At 44.5% G+C, this 18,231-nt stretch overlaps 1 protein-coding gene across 2 annotated transcripts in view; it reads left to right on the top strand.

Annotated features, from left to right (window-relative positions):
* LRFN2 (leucine rich repeat and fibronectin type III domain containing 2) overlaps positions 1–18,231 on the top strand; it is a 1,526,854-nt gene that overhangs the window by 760,604 nt on the left and 748,019 nt on the right. Inside the window, exon 5 of one of the 2 annotated variants that reach the window (XM_086926064.1) lies at positions 18,142–18,213. The exons of the other annotated variant lie outside the window; for it this stretch is intronic. The gene's annotated coding sequence lies outside the window, so the exon portion shown is untranslated. The remainder of the gene's footprint in view (positions 1–18,141; positions 18,214–18,231) is intronic. 2 annotated transcript variants of the gene reach the window in all.

Below are 18,231 nucleotides of genomic sequence, written 5' to 3'. Positions count from 1 at the left end.
CGCTCTGAATGAAGTTCTCAGAGCCTACAGAACGACTCCCCACTCAACCACCGGACAATGCCCTGCAACCCTTATGTTAGGGCGTCCAATGAGAAATCGCATCCCGACATGAGAAGGTGCCTTGCAAGCGGTATCGCCAAGTCACATTCACCAGGAAATGGCTGTGACTGACAAGCACAACAAGGACAGAATGAAATCATATGCCGACGCCAAAAGGAGAGCGAGGTCTCCATCCTTGCATGAAGGGGACCATGTCTTCGTCAAACAGGAGCAGCAGAGAAAGACTGACTCCCGATTCCGTGACGAGCCACTGCTAGTTACCCAACAGAAGGGCACCATGTTGACGGCGGAATCTGAACAACGCCGAATCACCAGGAACATCTTCCACTTCAAGAGGTGTCCGCGAGACACAAAAGGACCCGAGATGAGCCTGACTGGCACTCCTGCACTTGAAGAACCCGACCTTGGTGATACAGAAGGTAGAGGTCAGCAGAATGAGCCCATGTCGAGTGTGTCCACTGGGACCATGTCGTTGCGGCCACGTCGTGATATCCAGCCACCAAAGAGACTCATTGTACAGATGGACTGAAAGCACTGTTTGTTTGTTTTATTAAGAAAAGGGGAGATGTAATGAAGTTAACAGTCTAGTAGTTGGGGGGGCGGAGCCAGTTGGGTTGAGGGGAAGAGGAGGGGTCAGGACAGGATGAGGGCAGATAGAGTAGGGACAGGTTTGATGCTGGATGCAGAGAATAAAGCTCCGGTAATAACTAGAAGCAGAGTGTGTGATTATTTGTAGCGCGATGCTACATTCTCGACGGTGCTCACGCTGTGATGGATTTTTTTAAAAAAAAGTATTTTTACTGTTTTGCCTGTATTGTTTTTTATTTTTTACTCTGGGTTATTGCTCGCAACCATGCCAATTTTAGGGCTGTTAGTGCCTACATAAACCATGATCTGTGAAAGATCATAGGTACAGTTAGGGGCATGGTTATGAACAACAGCATGGGACGGTGCAGGTGGTAGCTATTTACCTTCTCAGTCAGAGCTACGCACCTCACTTGCTGTTACTTCAAAACTGCAAACGTAGTCGCATCCAAGATGTGTTCATGGTAGTTTACTCAATTCAATGTAATGACTGGTTTAAAAGCATTCTGCTTCTCATCCGCATTGCCTTATGTACACTAGAAAGAGGAAGTGCGGAACGTATTTAATGTTGTTTACTGCCCCTTCTGGTGGATGATTATATTACACCTTTTAATTTCAACTGCATCAGGTTTGTGCGGCTTCGTCCCTCCCACTCACTGCCACTCCCCCGTCCACGTGGCTTATTCCCCTCCCATATGTCAGCCACTCCGTTTTCCTTCCTCCCCTCCACTTCCCACCCATGTTGTCTCAAGGAAAAAAATGCTATGACACGCCCAGCGCTGGCCATTTCTTAGTGCTATGTCCTGGTGACTCTAGTTGTACTCCTTTACGCAATTGCCAAAGCAATGGTTCCTGCCAGTTTTCGAAGTTGATTTTTCTATATTATCTGCTACAACATTAGGCTGCACCTGTTCTTACACCCCCTGTTTATCTTTTATAGTGAGAGGGAATGCTGACATTGCAGTGCTGTATTGCTCATAATTGGGATTTTTCTAAGCTGCACTAAAATGCATATTGACTTTCTACTCTGAAATCATGTATATTCAGCTTATTTAAATTAGTTATACTACATTTAGTTGGCATTGAGTTTTATTCTCAATCAGCATACCGCAAGCAGAAACATTTCACAGATAAAAAGTGCTTCCATCCTTCAAATGAAGGGCTAGATGAAAAGGTTGCAATTTACATTTGTTTATAGAATTTAAATAGTGTTAAATGTTATGACTAACTTGACGAAATGATTCAGAAACATTTAATGGCATAGCGTCAGAACCCAATACCTGCTATGGACAAAACCTCAACATTTGCATAGAGTAAGGTTCTGCCAGCGGCGGCTCGTCCACTATGGCGGAGGAGCATTGCCCCCCTGTCAGCAGCCTCAAAAAGTAAAGAAATAGAACGATAATCAAACATGTTTATTATGGTTTTATTTTTGCTCTCGTTGCCGAGGCTTGGGGCAGAGACATCACGGGGGTAGTCGCAAGGGGAGTGGTGGACACTGGTATCCGTGCACATGACAGTTTGGGCAGCCATCTCAGGCCGGCCAAATCGCCATGCGCACTAAAGCTGTCTCGAACCCGAGCTGTATTGGAGACAGCAGGCACAGGCTCCCAGTCTCCCTGGGAGCAAAAATCAAGGGCTATCAGGGCAATCCTAATGGAGCCGCGGCCCGTGGAGGGAGTTGTGGTGGGGCGGAAAGGCGGGGCGGGTGGTGCTAAAAACCAGAATCTGGATAATTAGAGGTAAGTAAATATTTTTATAAATAAAACGAATTTCGTAGCTACAAAATTCGTTTTATTAATTAAATTGTTTACTTACCTCAAATTATCCATATTCCGGTTTTTAGCACCTCCACCCTGCCCCTCCCCCGCCCCGCCTTTCTGCTCACCGCAACTCCCTCCACGGGCCGCGGCTGTCCTGATGCTTCTCTCATGAAGCATCAAGATTGGCCGCAGGGGAGTCTGGGAGCTTGTGCTACCTGCAGCGGAGCCTGAAGATCGGAAGTGCGGCGATGCAGCATATTATTTTTGTTGTCCCCCCGCTTGCCTCTCTACCCTGACACTACTCTGACTAGGTCCTGCTCTAATCTATGAAACTGTACAAACTTTTTAACTATCACAAAGGGCCAGAGGGGCCTTTTTTTCCTCCCAGCACTTCCATTATGAGCTGGAGCCCTTGGAGGCCAGTTTTTAAAGGCCACGGTCTTTGCTGGGGCCTTGGTCACTTTCACTGGCTCAGCAAAATTAAATACAGCAGGCATGTTAGACTTTAAGAGAGAGAGAGAGAGAGAGAGAGAGAGTGGAGGAGGGACGTTTGAGAGAAAGCAATCATAGAAGAAGACGAGAGAGAGGAAAGAAGCAGACGACTAGAATGGATGAACGAAAAGAGAGATATTGATCCAGGAGAGGAAGGGAGAGGGCTGGTTTGAGCATTTCGGCTTGGGCTGCTTTTGGCTCCCCAGTCATACTATTGCATAAGGTCTTTGAAAGATACTTTTGAATGGCTACGTTCGATGTATCACCAACAAGGTCATCAGAAACAAACCGGGGGGTGCCTGAGAACTGCCACGCAAGATGGCTGCACTTCATTGAGACTCCAGAGGTCAGGGGTAATAATCCACCATAATCCACACCTTCCTGATGGCTGGTAATTACAGGACCAGTATATCGGTAACTAATGGAGTTTTGTACCTGGACACCACATGGGAGCAGACACAAACAACCTCTGCCATCCATTGTGACCCACAGGTTATCGGAGAATCACAGCCTAGTCAAGGCCTGGTCTGGATTGGTATCAGAATCTGTCGCTCACATGTGACCTGCATAGCTGCCAAGTTTTCATTTTGTTCATGTATGACATTTCCATGTTTTTAGGGTGTTTATGTGTGACATTTCAATTTTTATGGTTGACACTTCGCAAGACTAGATTAAAGCAGTTCATAGCTGCCACATTTCCTAGGTCCATGTATGATGTGCCGTTCCAGGTTTTCTCTTTGAATTTTGGGAATTCTAGTCCTGTTTTATAATGGAATAAGCAAGACCACAAGTTCCAGGACTCAAAGAAAAAATCTGGACTTGAACAGCACATTACGTGTGGACCTGTAAAACTTGATAGGTTTAGCAGTTTTGTCAATATTATGAGATAGATTTGCCAATTTACTCTGCTTTACACAATATAAGTTCCCTGAGACAGCCTTATCCAGATCAAGCAAAATAACTCAGAGCACTAAGTCCAGATTCACCTGATCAAGCACACAATGGCTGCCAACCCCTTCAACACCCACCCAGCACCCCAGCCTACGCTCTGCACTGACACTCTCAGCCATCCAGCACTCTTTTATACCTTCACTGTGATGCCATACCACTGACCTCCAGGGTTTTACCAGGCAGCAGGGATCTACTCCATCTCAGGAGTGTAACTCAGCATGGAAATTCTCTTGCTGCCTGTCGCTGTGCATTTTCAAACAAGGCTTTATATGCACCAGTGAAGCTGCACTATTCAACATGGCAAGAGTTCTTTCGGGTGTCATCTGAACCACAAAGCATATTACACCCTTGGAAATTACAGCACTTGAGCATACCAATCACACAGCAAGAGAGAGGCAAATGGGCCAGGCAATCACATGGTGATAATGCAACACAAAAAGATGATTGATGGAATGCTGGACATTGTCAAATATTCACCTCCAGCCACAGATTTGGGTTTAATCCATTGTTATTTTGCTTGCCACATCAATCCAGTTTAGACCCAGCCATATGCAAATCAGCCTTGACCCTGCTCCCCATGGGAACAGTCTCACTCGAACTGCCAGGCCAGGTCCTCTCTGCACCGGAAACAAGCATCCTAGGACCGTTTTCAGGACATCACCCCTCATCAGCCAGCCTAGCTTGAAACTGGGGGCCTAGCAGGTACGGGACCCACGTCTAGTGCATACCCTTCCCACTTAGGGTGAAAATGGAACACAAAAAGATGATGGACGGAATGCTGAACATTGTCAAATATTCACCATCAGTCACAGATTTTATTTTGCTTTTCATGTCATTCCAGTTTAAACACAGCCATATAAAAAATCAGCCTTGACCCTGCTCCCTATGGGAACAGTCCAGACCAAATTGCCAGGCTGGGTCCTTCTTGGACCAAAAAACAAGCATCATAGGACCAGTTTTCGGATATCACCCCAAATCAGCCAGTCTGGTGGCGTAGCGAGCATGGGACGCACGTCTGGGCATACCGTTTCCACTTAGGGTGAAAATGAAACACCAAAAGATGATGGATGGAATGCTGAACATTGTCAAATATTCACCCCAAGTCATAGATCAGGGTTTAATTCATCATTATTTTGCTTGCCATGCCATTCCTGTATATACCCAAACATATACAAATCAGCCTTGACTGTGTTCCACATGGGAACAGTCCCACCCGAACTGCCAAGCCAAGTCCTCCATGGACCGTAAAGCAAGCATCCTAGGACCAGTTTCAGGGCATCAACCCTCATCAGTCAGGTTAGATTGAGACTGGTGGCGTAGCAAACACGGGACCCATGTATGGTCATACTCTCCCCACTTGAATGCTAGTTGTGGAGCGGGTGCACAAGATCACTTGCCAGCAGGCCACCACCCGGTGTGCCAAACCTCTCATCAGCTGCCTTTTCACCTTCAGATATCAGGACACTGCACTTTGCTTGACTCAAAAGTAAAACAACTTGAATTTTGTCACTGTTTCCGAACTTCACCATTGCTGTACAGGAAGCTGAGCGTACGTTCATGCCGGTCAAGCAACCCCATCCAGTATGCTGTACTATACCCAGCTTGTCAATGGATCACTTTTTAAGGAAAACATCACATTTTTTATACACCCCATTAAGGTACAACATTTTTGATGAAACCCCGGGCCGCAACCTAAGAAGTGGACGGTCGATCACTTCTTCCAGGACCTCATTGCCGCTGGCTGGCCAGGATTGAACCCACCAGTATAATACTGCCAGCCATATTAGCCAACGGTGCTCAGCGTGACACTATTCTTCCACCCATTCTACATTCCAAGTAACTGTCACTGATACAATCCTCAAAGACAGTGCATTATGCAACACAACCGTTTCACTTTTGACTTGCTACTGTTTGACATCGTAATCATCTGCATCTCACTAATCAATGGTTTTGGTGATCTCCCTAATATTCCAAAGCATGAGCAGCTGATCTGTGAGTGGATGGCAAGGTACACCTCTGATTCCTTTAACACCCTAGGCATTTGTTGAGAGGATCCCCGCTGCCTCAATGGATGTACCCTGTAGGTTACACTCAATCAAGAATTCTGATGTAACTGTTGAGATGATGTCCCCTTGGATTCCTATTTTTGTTACTAGGTTTTGGTAGGTGAGATATTTATCCTGGTGGGTTTGGGCCACCAATGTCGGTGGGCATGGAGGGGATGACATTGGGATAAAAGTATACCATATACTTAATTTTTGTCAGGGCAATAAACAACATATACAATAGTCCTAATTTACCTCGGATCACAGGAGCTACCTATGCGGATTATGACTTACTTATTGAAATCTCACACGGACTAATGGAGTAGGGATACTCACATCGCTGATCTGAATGTGAGGGCACTCAACAATAGCCCCAAGACTAGACAGGTTCTCTCATATCTTGACCATCGCTGTGTTTCATTGCAGCACTGTAGGAAATACACTTTGGCCCGCACACAAATTGTCCATTTTCAGATAAATGGGATGCCTATAGATTGCTTTCATTAATGATCAGGGTGTAGTAATATTTATTAAAATAGGTTCTGCTACTGCTACCTGCTGTCTCTTGAAGATGACTAAGGTCGCTACTCCATAGCCTACAAAAGTAGCCATAGCAAACTGCTTATTGATGATCCTGGCTTCCTTGATCACTTATGGGGACATTTTTCTCAATTGACTCACAATCTTTCATTTGGGTGGAAAGCTTAACTGTGTCATGCTACAAAGCGTAGGCAGATCCCACGTCCCTCCCAGTTATGGATGTGTCATCCCAAGACACTTGCAGACCACAATACTTTATCATGACTTGGTAGATTTTTGCAGGGTTCACAACACCTTGCTAGGGAAGGCACATGATGGCTGGTGGAGACCAAACTATTGGCTATCAGCTGTGAATACATGGGTGCAACAGGCCAAACACCTATTGCTCACCCTTTCAGACCACTCTCCTGTACTGAAGCACTGTGCGCTCCCAGGCTGGCCACCGGCTGGGTCAAACTGGCACCTCTCCTCAGCACTTCACTGAATCAATTATTCCCAGACAAGTTGCAGCTCAACCTGGCAGAATTGTTTTAATTCAATGAATGCTCAGTTACCTCAGTGGGCACAATGTGGGAGACGTTCAAAGTCACCATCAGTAAAAACTGCCTCTCTAAACAAGATTCATCCTATGCACACTCTAGGATCATCTGAAATGTCTAGAAAGTGCACTGAACCTGCTAGAATACCACTAGGCACAAGGAAATGGTTGCAGCACACTAGTACAGATCAGATTAACACTCACAGAATATAATGGAGTGGCCACAAGAGAGTTCCACTTTAGAGGTAAATACGCTAATGACTAGAGACTATGGTGAGAGGGAGCGGCCTGGTAGAACTTTTGCAAAAGAAGCAAATGATGAACGGAATGATGGTCAATGCAAACATTCACCCCAAGTCACAAGGATCTGGGTTTAATCTATCATTCTTTTGCCAGCTATGATTAAGTTCCCTCGTGCTAACAATGTACTCAACGTTGAGAATGCATAAGGTAAGCGATGCGATGACACCACACAAATCCTTGCGGTATTCAAAATCTTTTTTCCAGTTGCTGTACACCTCTAAACATACTGGTCTCACAGACACTATGTCAGACCTAGAAGACATGGTGTTTGGATGGCAGAGTATTGACTATAGACTCTTCCTAGAACAGTTGTTTACCTTAGAGGAAATCCTCAGTCATTGGGATTTTTTAAATGTTTTTTAAGAGTTTTATATAATGCGAACTAGACCCGAGACATCGGGCATCAGAGCGCTTTACATTAGCACTAGTTTCGTTACAGAAGGACAAATTCATTTTTATTAGGCTCTGGGAGAATAAGTGATTTGCCCAGAATCACAGAATTTTGAGTGTCGTTGCTGCGTCTCAAACCCTGTTCCCCAGCTTTGAGGTCGAACACTCCAGCCGGAAGAAGACATCATCTCCCTATTTATGTAAACTTCGAGCCTCAAAGCACCGGGCAAAAATAGCTTCCCGGTAGAATCCTATAAAAGATATGCTGCACTGCTTGGCCAACGCTTGATTGCATTATTTGAAGAGGCTAGACAAATAGGCCTGCTGCTGAAATCCATGTGGGAAGCTGTGATCATTGCGCTACCAAATCATGGAAAGATCCCTTACCACTGTGACTCAAGTAGACCCCTCTTTCTAATCAACGGTGGAGACAAACTTTTGGCCAAACTGATGGGGAAAAGACTAATACTCCTGTTAACCCTTTTTAATACAACCAGGCTAGTCAGGTCAACTGCTCACAATCAGTGGGCGCTATTTGCTAGTCTATAAGATTTAGATCCCGATCCAAAACCACCACAGTTCTTTTAGATGTCACTAAGGCATTTGACTCCTTGGAATGGGACTAGTTATTCATTTTGCTGTGCAGGATGGGCATCCCCCAGGAGTCCTAAACTGTAAAAGTGTATTATATGCCCAGCCCATGGGACACTATCTGAACCATTTGATTTATTCAGAGGCACCAGGCAAAGCTGTCCACTGTCACTCCTCCTTTTTGCCCAAGCTATGGAGATGCTGGCAGCTAAGCTCAGGCAACACTACATCGACTATGCATTTTAATATTCGAGACTTTTAATTTTCCTGTATGCTGATGACAGAACTTCTTACATATGTAATCCAAATGTAAGCTTGAACACTGTTTTGAGGAAATATTTAAAATGTTGGCCATGTTCTTCTAAGTTTTACATGCCCTTGTTTTAAAAAATGTTGCCTCTTCCATAGGATGAGATTGAGCTGCCTTATTATATTTAATAAGTGATAACTTTTGTTTAGTAACAGGTACAAATACAATGCTGGGTGTCCAAGGAATTGTAATTTAAAACCCTCTTTAACTGCAACATCAGAATATAAGTCACAATTCTGACAATGCTACTCTTAGAAAGTTGGCATTTTCTTATCCTAACCATTTGGGGGCACATGCATCAAGGTATTTTGTGATGGCAAACAGAGCCATTTGCAAAAATCGCCCATTTGCGATCACAAAGTGGCCTTTTGCAATGCATGAAAGTTATTGGGATACACAATTTAGGTAATCGCAATTTCTTGTGATTACCTAAATTGTGAATGCAAATGGGGAATCGCAATTTGCGATTCCCTAATGTATATGCAAGTAGTCTTTCCTAAATGCGAACTATGCATTTAGGAAATTCTAATGAGGATGCTAATATGTGCATACTTTCAAAAATGCACAAAACTACATTTTTCAAAGTGCCATGTGGCGCACACATGCCCCTAGGGCATGAATGTGCCTTACATGTACACCTTTTTAGGTTAGGGGTGCCTCAGGCGGGCCTTAGGCCCCCGGACACCCTTGCCTTTGCACTACCTAATTTGTGATTACCAATTAGGTAATCGCAATTTAGGCATCGGAAGACCATTCCCACCTATGGGTCTTGAGGCCCATAAAAAAGAATGGAGTCTCAATAACAAATATTGATTCCTTTATTGTGTTTCGATTGTTACGGAATCACAAATACTGAATTGGTATTTGCTGTTTCGTATGGTGCATTGCATTTTGCTATTACCAAATAGTGATTTCTTAAAAATTGCTATTTGGTAATCGCAAAAATGAAGTTTGATGCATATGCCCTCTTGGTGCCTGCAGCCTGTATCCTGGAACATACGTCTAGGTGTAGTTGACAGCTGTCCATTTTGTGTTCTTTCCAGACAGTATCATAAAGGGGGCCGAGGTATGGGCAGGATGCATCACCCTGACCTGATGGGAGAGGCGGAGCTGTCACCTGCCACACTTGCACTTCTAAGGAGCCACCTCAGCACACACACAAAGAACTTCACAATAACGTTTTGTGACTGCAGACATCCTGGGACCAGGGAAGGGAGGAAGGAAGGAAATTCCAGAACCAGATAAGAGGTTAAGTCTAGATGTTTCCCCCACTTCAAAAATGGCACCAGGTATAAATATTGGACCCCCAGATCACCAGAAGAAGGACTGCCTTGCTCCCTAAGGCCTGCACTGCTGTCTGAGAAAGAAGACTGGACATGATTCCTTCTTCCCAGGCTACCTGAAGTAAACCCAATGTTCAGCTGACTGACCGACTTCCTGTTCAGAGGTACAGAGATATAACAAGTTCCAGAGCCTGCAACTACCCAATTGACTTGCTGCACTGGACCTGTCAAGCCCCGCTGGTCTCTGCCAGAGTGAGCCCTTGAGTACCAACAGGCTCCTCCCCAAGCCATGGGCATTTGATTGGTATCAGAGTGCACACCTCTGATGTAGGAGATATTCTGAAGTTTTGGGCTCTTCAGGGCCGTGAATGGGTCTGTTAATACTGAGATCTTGCGGCCTTCGTCAAACGGCAAAAAAAGAGATCTGCACTTTATGTAAAAGCATCAACAGCTTGCAGTGATTGCCATTAACAACCATCCGAGACGCCTTACAGAATCTTTGCTCTACAGGAATGACCATCTGTGATGCCCGACTTGCTTTTCTCACTACAGCAACAATCATCTTTAATGCTCTTCCTTCTCCTTGCTACCACCTCCACCGTAAATTTAACTCTCTGCGGCAAAACCTTCAGAAGGTAACTCTTTCAGCAGGACTCATCTGGTCCCTTTATTCTGCCAGCACTCCATCACAGTTGGCCTAAACTTGAGACTTTCACCTGGTCACGCACAATTAGAATAATGTGAGTGGCGCTTTGTGCTTTTTGTTGCTAGACTTGTGTAAAGTATTTAAAATTGCATATCTTTTTTTCTATCGTTGAATTTTTATCTTTTTGGTGTTAAATCATTTATTATGTTTTACTCGAAAGTATTGCTGGATTTTTCTTGTGTTGTGTTTTAACTTTATTACTGTTTATTGGCTTCATAAATACTTTACAGATTGCCGCTAAATTAAATCTCATTGGTTTTGTGCCACGTTACCAGAGGGTCAAGCTGAGGTTAATTTAAGGACTTTTGTTTTTCACACTGGCAAGGATTATGGCTTTTTCTTGAGAAGGGCTCACTCCCCCCCAACCAAGAACGCAATTTCTCAGAGCCCGCAAACTGCTTCCCTCATTTATAGGTATCCCCTTGACCACAGTTGCCAGGGAGTTGTCCACTGATGATTGCAAAAATAGCCTTGGGAGCGGATATGTAAAAGAGTGGAAAAAGAAGTCATTTATTTGCCACAATAAACAACTAGTAAGATCCCATTTTTAATTGAAGTGCCGGTCACAGTGGGGCGATTTATACCGCCAAGGCACATTTATATCACTGACGGAGAACGACTCCCATGGATCCACATATCACCGCTTGAGGGCCAGTTGAGGCAGGCCATCCTGGGATTTCCCATCCCTACCTTTATTTGATGGTCTACTGAGCACTACCTGCATGACACACCTAATCACAAATACTTTATATCGCAGTACAGGAGGTAACTCCTAATGCACCTGTGATAGCAAAGCAGGGGTGGGAAACCGAGGTAAGGCAGGAGATTATGAATGTGAAGTGGACATTCTACTGCACATGGGGCGGGACGGATCGCACCTCACAGCCGGTTTCGGATTATACACTGTGTGTTTTCAGAGGGCCTATTACACCCCGGTAATCCTATACAAATTTGGTTTGAGGGACAGTGACTGTTTTACCTGCCAACGGACACCTGCAGCTGGATTACTCCACTTGGCATGTTCCTGTGTGATGTGCAGTTGTTTTGGGTGGAGGTGATGGCTGCGCCGTATGCCATGATAGGGGAACTACAATTCTGGAGCCTGTAGTCGCTCTCTTGGGTTACATAAAAAAATAGCTGCACCGTGCAGGAAAGGTATGACCTTGGCTCATCTGTTAGAAAAAAGGCAGGTGACTTCTAGGTGAGGCTGGGGAAATGATCCCAAGTTTAAAATGACTTGACGAATATTGCAGTGAACATACTGAGCTCTATGACAAATTGTTTCCTTCTTCTTCCAAACCCTGAGACACTTCACAACCCTTGTATTCGTACTTGATGACCTGCCTGACAGAAGCCATCCCTGATGTCTGGGAAACAGTATGGGGCTAAGAATGCATGGGGTTCATCTTTATCATGTTGAATAACATTACAGCATGATTCCCATGTTAAAAGGGTAAATGGGGTGATGGTTCTCCAGAATCCATGCAATTCATCTGCATACCGCTTTCTGGTCTAAATGTGGACCCTGAATAAATTATACTTCCCCACCCTTTCCCCTTCCTGCACTAAAGCAATCCTGCATGCAGTGAAGGCATCATTGCACCAATGTAAAGGGTGCCTGCATTGACGCTAGGCGGCGAAAAGGGCCCTAGCACTGGAGAACATGCAGGAAAGCTTTGTATTGTCTTAACTCCTTGCGTGCTCATGATGAGCTCAGCTCGTCATGAGGCACATTGGTGCTGTGCTCATGACGAGCTGACCGTCGCAGAGCTCACACGCGGGGCTAATTCCCCTGATGTGCTGAGCGTTCTGAAGAAACAGGCATGGTCGTGACGAGCTCAGCTCATCTTGAGCACAGCGCCACTGTGCAGCATGATGAACTGAGCTCGTCACGAGCAGCGCGGCACCACACGCGGCACCCCTCCACCCAGCACCGCGGGGGAATTAGCCCCACAGTGAAGGGGTTAAATACCGCACATTCCTGCCCATTCCCTGACACACTGTGCAGAGTAGCAAGTTGGCTTGCTGTGTTGCACTGCACTGCGTGGCAATCTCTTTAGTCTACTCCAAAGACTAGGGGCCAGATGTAGGAAGCCATTTTCCGACCGGTAACAGCCGATTTCGGCCGTTACCGACCGGTAAATGGGTATTCTTGATGTAGGTGGCCAATTTTACAGAATCAGTAAATTACAGAATCGGTATTTTTACCGATTCGGTAACTGCCAGATGTAGGTGGGACTCTTCTGAGTCCCAAAGGCCTTACAGATTCGGTATTTTACCACCCAGTCCAATTGGGTGGTAAAATACTGAATCCAGGTGTGCATGCACATGTGTGCATGACACCTATGCCATGTGACAGACAGACATGCCCTTAGGGCATGTCTGTGTGCCACATGGCACACATGCCGTATTTGGGGTGCTAGAAGGTGTCAAATGACACCCCCTGCACCCTTGCAGGATTCGGTATTTACCGAATCAGTAAATACCGATTCGCTAATGCCCATTGATTCCTATGGGCTTCAAGGCCTTTAGGAATTAATGGGCATCACCGAATTGGTATTTACCGATTCAGTAAATACCGATTTTTACAGATTCGGTAATTCAATTACCGATTTTACCTAAATATCCCTCCTTCAATTTTACCGATTCATAAATACTGAATCAGTAAAATTCGGTATTTATGAGTCTGTAAAATATACTTACCTACATCTGGCCCTAGATGTTGCTCCCAAGCGATTGTTACCATTGCTAAATATACTGAGGACTTGAGATAAACACTCTGGGGTGGTCTATGTATTGCAGTTGACATACAATTCTACTAATGGTGTTCGTTGTCTAGTTGAAATAAAAATTCAGGGGCATATTATCAAGCCTGTGCGCTAAAATTATCGCCGCTTTATCGGCCGAAAACGGCCGATAAAGCGGCGATAATGGGCTTGATAATATGCTCTATGGAATTCCAATCGAAGCACATGTTAGATGTGAAGACATCTAACATGGGCTTCGATTGGAATTCCACAGAGCATATTATCAACCCCATTATCGCCGCTTTATCGGCCGTTTTCGGCCGATAAAGCGGCGATAATTTTAGCGCACAGGCTTGATAATATGCCCCTCAATTTTTAAGGACTTTAATAAAAAGTCAGCAAACATGTCTGCAGAGGAAGCCATCTCGGTTGAACCATGTCTCCCTTACTTGGTGCATGCTCCCAGCATCTGAAACAAAACCACCACTGACATCACAGGAACAGCCCCCTCCTGCATTTCAGGAAGGAATGAATGAAACACCTCTTTGCTGATCACAATCACTGAATGCCAGCTGTCCACCTTCCTCTGTGCAGCAAGAACTGAATCCATACCTCGTCAGATCGTTGCCTTTCCCACTAGTCACAAACTCTCTTCAGCATCTTTATTAACACCCCTTCCATGCTCATGACGAGCTCAGCTCGTCATAAGGCACACTGGAGCTGTGCTTATGACAAGGTGAGCTCGTCATGAAATAATGCCTTTCAAGCTTTTCCAGCACAGGACGGGAAAAGCCATAGCAGCCAAGGTAAATATTCTAAATATTGTCCCTGAAAATGCTCTGGTACTCCGATACTCTTGTGTGCCACGTTACTCCCTACAGCAATTATGTATCTAACAGTGATGTTTGAAGATTCATTAGCCTATTTGGAAGTGTTTTTTTGATTTAAACTAATTTCCTTTTTCTCAGTTCAGAGTTTTGGGTAGTCCAGTTGAGGTTACTGAAGGACAGAGAGTTAGATCCAGTTGGACTGCTTGGTTTCGTCACCGTTACAGCCTCTTGAGGAGTGACTGGTACATATTGTTGCAGTGACCCGGGTGCACTCATCTGCTTTTTCAGCAACTGAGGACCATATCATAAAGAAAGGGCGCTACATTATCGCCAGGTTAACACCAGAACCTGGGTTTCTATGGGAATTCACAAGGGCATATTATCAAGCCCATTATCGGCAGTTAAGCGGCAGTTTCCTGCTGATAAAAGCGGCGATAATGTAGCGCCCTTTCTTGATAATATGGCCCTATGTTTGATGGTGGGTTTAGTGAATTAGGGCTGATGTAGGAGATGCCCTCTGATCTTGTCAATGGAGCGTTCCGTTCTCTCGCAGGTCTAATGCTCTTGAAGGAACTTATTCTGGTCTGTGCATTTACAAATCAGTCGCCTTTCAAAGAATTCTAAGAACGGGGCAAGTAAGAGAATGGCCAGTCGCTGGCCTGGAACTTTGGGTCTGCTGATGCTTCTCCATAGGAGATGTGATGGTGACAGGAACACATTTATCATGCTTGGGATATCATGTTGAAGCGAGGGAGGAAAAGATTTTCCACGAGCGAGGGCATGGCTCCATTAACAAATGTTGCTGTTTTACCATCAGGCCCTGCTGGCTTTCCTTTCTCAGAAGCATGGGTAGAATTCAGAACTCAGATTGCAGTCACTAGCTAGTGAGGCGTAGGGTTCTTGGCACATATTTTGGTTATTTTAGATTCAAAGAAAAACCGATGAAATGTTGTTAAAAGATGTTATAATATGACCCATTTTGGGTATGTGCACTAAGGGGCCGATTACAATGTGCATCACAATAGGCGCCTCTGTTTACTTTTCGACTGCCTAATTAAGATATAGGCGATCGGAAAGTAAACTGGCTGGTCATTCCGGCTGGCTTCCAACGGGCTTGTAGAGCCCGTTGGCCAGTCGGAATCCATCCAGTAATCTCAAGGGCAGGCCTTTCCGCCCTTGAGATTACAATGCACAACATGGTTTCCATGCCAGCCTGTCCGACATGGAAACCATGTCGGAAAGTGTGTTTGGGGGCCCCCAGCACAGCCCCCAAACATAGCAGGGTCCCCTTTGGTCCTCGGCCCCCCCTGTTGATCCCTGCTCCTTGTGGCAGGCACATAGCGGTGCCTGCCATGGGGTGCAGGGATGAACAACACCTCCCATTTCACTATGGGAGCGTGCATTACTGCTGGTCTACGGCCGTAATGCATGTTCTCATAGTGAAATGTAGGAATACAACCGAACAGTGTTCGGTCTCATCCTAATGAGGTGATCGGGACCACCAGAAGGGTGACGGTCGGTCAGTGAAATTGAAACCAGGCCCTAACACCCACATGCATCATTGCACCCGTTTGCGATTCCTAAATTGTGAAAATTAGGGAATCACAATTTAGAAATTGCAAACGGCAATGCATGAATAATTCACAAATATTTCTGCGATTTTTTAATTTTCCTTAATTGCGTTTCACATTTTGCACAATTAAGGAAAACCTTCCCATTGATTCCTATGGGCCAAAAGACCCATAGGAATCAATGGGAAGGCATTAACATTTTGCGATTTTCATTTTGCGAATCGCAATTTGTTAATGCATTTCAAGGGCGCTGAGGGGGGTCCAAAGGACCCCCCCCCCGCACCATTGAAATGTTTTTGTAAGTGCAAGTTTCACAGTTTCACACACACATGTCCAAAGGACATGTGTGTGTGTAACATGATACTTTCAAAAAAGCATTTTTGTGCATTTTTGAAAGATTTCGCAAATTAACACGAGGTTCACCCTCGTGTTAATTTGCTCCCCCTATTTGCGAATTTGCATGTTTTTGATACAGACCTCTCCAAATTTGCATTTTTTAAAACATTCATGCATTGCATTTAAGGAATCGCAAAAATGCAATTCCTTAAATGCAATCGCATTTTTAGAAATCGCAAAAATTTGCGATTTCTACACAATTGTTTAATGCATGCCATAAAGTAATTTTGGAATCGCAAACGGCCGAATTTTGCGATTCGCACCGCTTGTGACTCCAAAATCGCTTGATGCATGTGGGTGTATGTCTCATGAATTATGTTGCGCATTTAGACAGTATTTATAGTTCACTTTCAAACTGAAAAGCATGTTTTTCACAGAAGAAGTTGGTATTTTTTGGCCCAGACCGTCGAAAGAGGCCATTGCCGTCCATTCTTGCAGAATCGGTGATTCTGTCGGTTCACTTGATTAGCTGACAGCGAGGATACATATAATACTCCCTAATGCAAGTAAGGGCAGGCTCCCCTCCCACCAGTAACATTTTCCCACAAGTGCCCCCTTACTATCAGTGATGTGACCTTCTGTCATGTAGGTAGGTCCTCTCACCTATGCAGTCAGGGCCCAGGTATTTTACGGAAGTACTGCAATTCCACGAAAAAATGCACATTCGTGTAAAAGATGTGCCTATCTCCAGCCAAGCACATTTCTGCAAAGGAGTTGCCCACAGTGAGCTTAGGCGCACAGCTGGTATTTCAATAAAAATAAGTAAGGCAGCAGTCATAGAGCGCCACCAAATGGTTCAACCAAAAGATTTAAAAAAATATATATATTAAATGTATGGAGAGCACAGAAGGTAAAAATCTGTTTTGCCTGTAGTGCTGAACGTCCTTGCCCCATTGCTGCTTCTGTGGCAAGGTTACACCGTGATTAGTGATTGGAAACCATTTTATGGTTTAAAATGAAGTTCAGGGAGGTGGAATGACAGCTTGGCTGCTTGTGGTTATGAGGTGAAATACTATTCTGTCTGCATTCTTCCTTCCCTGCCAAGGGGCATGCGTTGATGGGGCTGAGGCAGAAACCAGGAATCCAATAACATTTAAAAAAAATGAACCGAGCATTATGAAAACGCATCGATTTAGCTTTGCTGGTGTGAGAATAAGTTTCAAGGGAAGGATGAGTTTTTAATTTTCTTTCCTTTTTGTTCTGGAGCGTGTGCCAGAAGTCAAAATAATACTGAAACCCATTACACTAAAAACACATGGTCGATAACTTAGTTTCAATGATCTGTCTGCTGGGCGGTTGTATGAAGAGAAAAAATTGAAAAAGATCTCAATTTCCGTTTTATTATTGTGTTTCTGCTTTTAATTTGAGCTCTTAGCTTGAAAGGGAGGGTGACACATGGACTTTTCCAGTAAATTTAAAAAATCTTTACTGGCTGGAAAGCAAATTGTGTTTCTCCTGTGGCGCTTTCACTTCATTACGGTAGTCATCTGCTGTGCCATAGCCATCCTGTATAAGTAAAAGCCACAGATATCAAAAGCGTGACACACTTTCCGCATTTGTTCATATATTTATCGTCTAGGGTTTTTGTTAAGCGCTGCATGGAGTTGGTTGCTGCCTCACAGCGGTTTGCTGGAGCCGACAAGATCAATCGACAAATGTTCAGGATTTGCTGCCACTAAGGTAGATTTTCTACTTGAGCCCCAGCAAAATAAACTCGAATGGTGACGTGCTCTTGCGCAATACATGGTGCCCCGTTTGCGCTGATTTTCAGTGCTGCTCGGGCTACCCGCACTCATTTGCAGCGTGAGCAGCGTGACCTGTATATTTCCCTTCCCTTGGCAGAACGCTGCAGAATATCACAGCGTTTTTCGATAACTTCGCAAAATTCCATGGAGTGAAACTCCACGAGTTCTGCCCATCCTTACTCGAAGAAAATAAGAAAGACATACAATTATTTATGTTTTGTATGTGACTTGACTTTTTTTGCTTCCAGATGTTTTTAATATGGAATTGATGACTATTTGTCTTTTTATCTTTTAGATGAGGATAGTGTTATCGTTTTCGAGACGCCTTTTTGATCAATTACACTGAGGTTTCCTTATCTTAATTAAGGTACAATTTTATATATTT

The sequence above is a fragment of the Lissotriton vulgaris genome, chromosome 6, assembly GCF_964263255.1.
Source record: "Lissotriton vulgaris chromosome 6, aLisVul1.2, whole genome shotgun sequence".
Taxonomy (NCBI): domain Eukaryota; kingdom Metazoa; phylum Chordata; class Amphibia; order Caudata; family Salamandridae; genus Lissotriton; species Lissotriton vulgaris.
The sequence above is the reverse complement of the archived record's forward strand: the minus strand, read 5'-3'. Positions and strand labels throughout refer to the sequence as shown.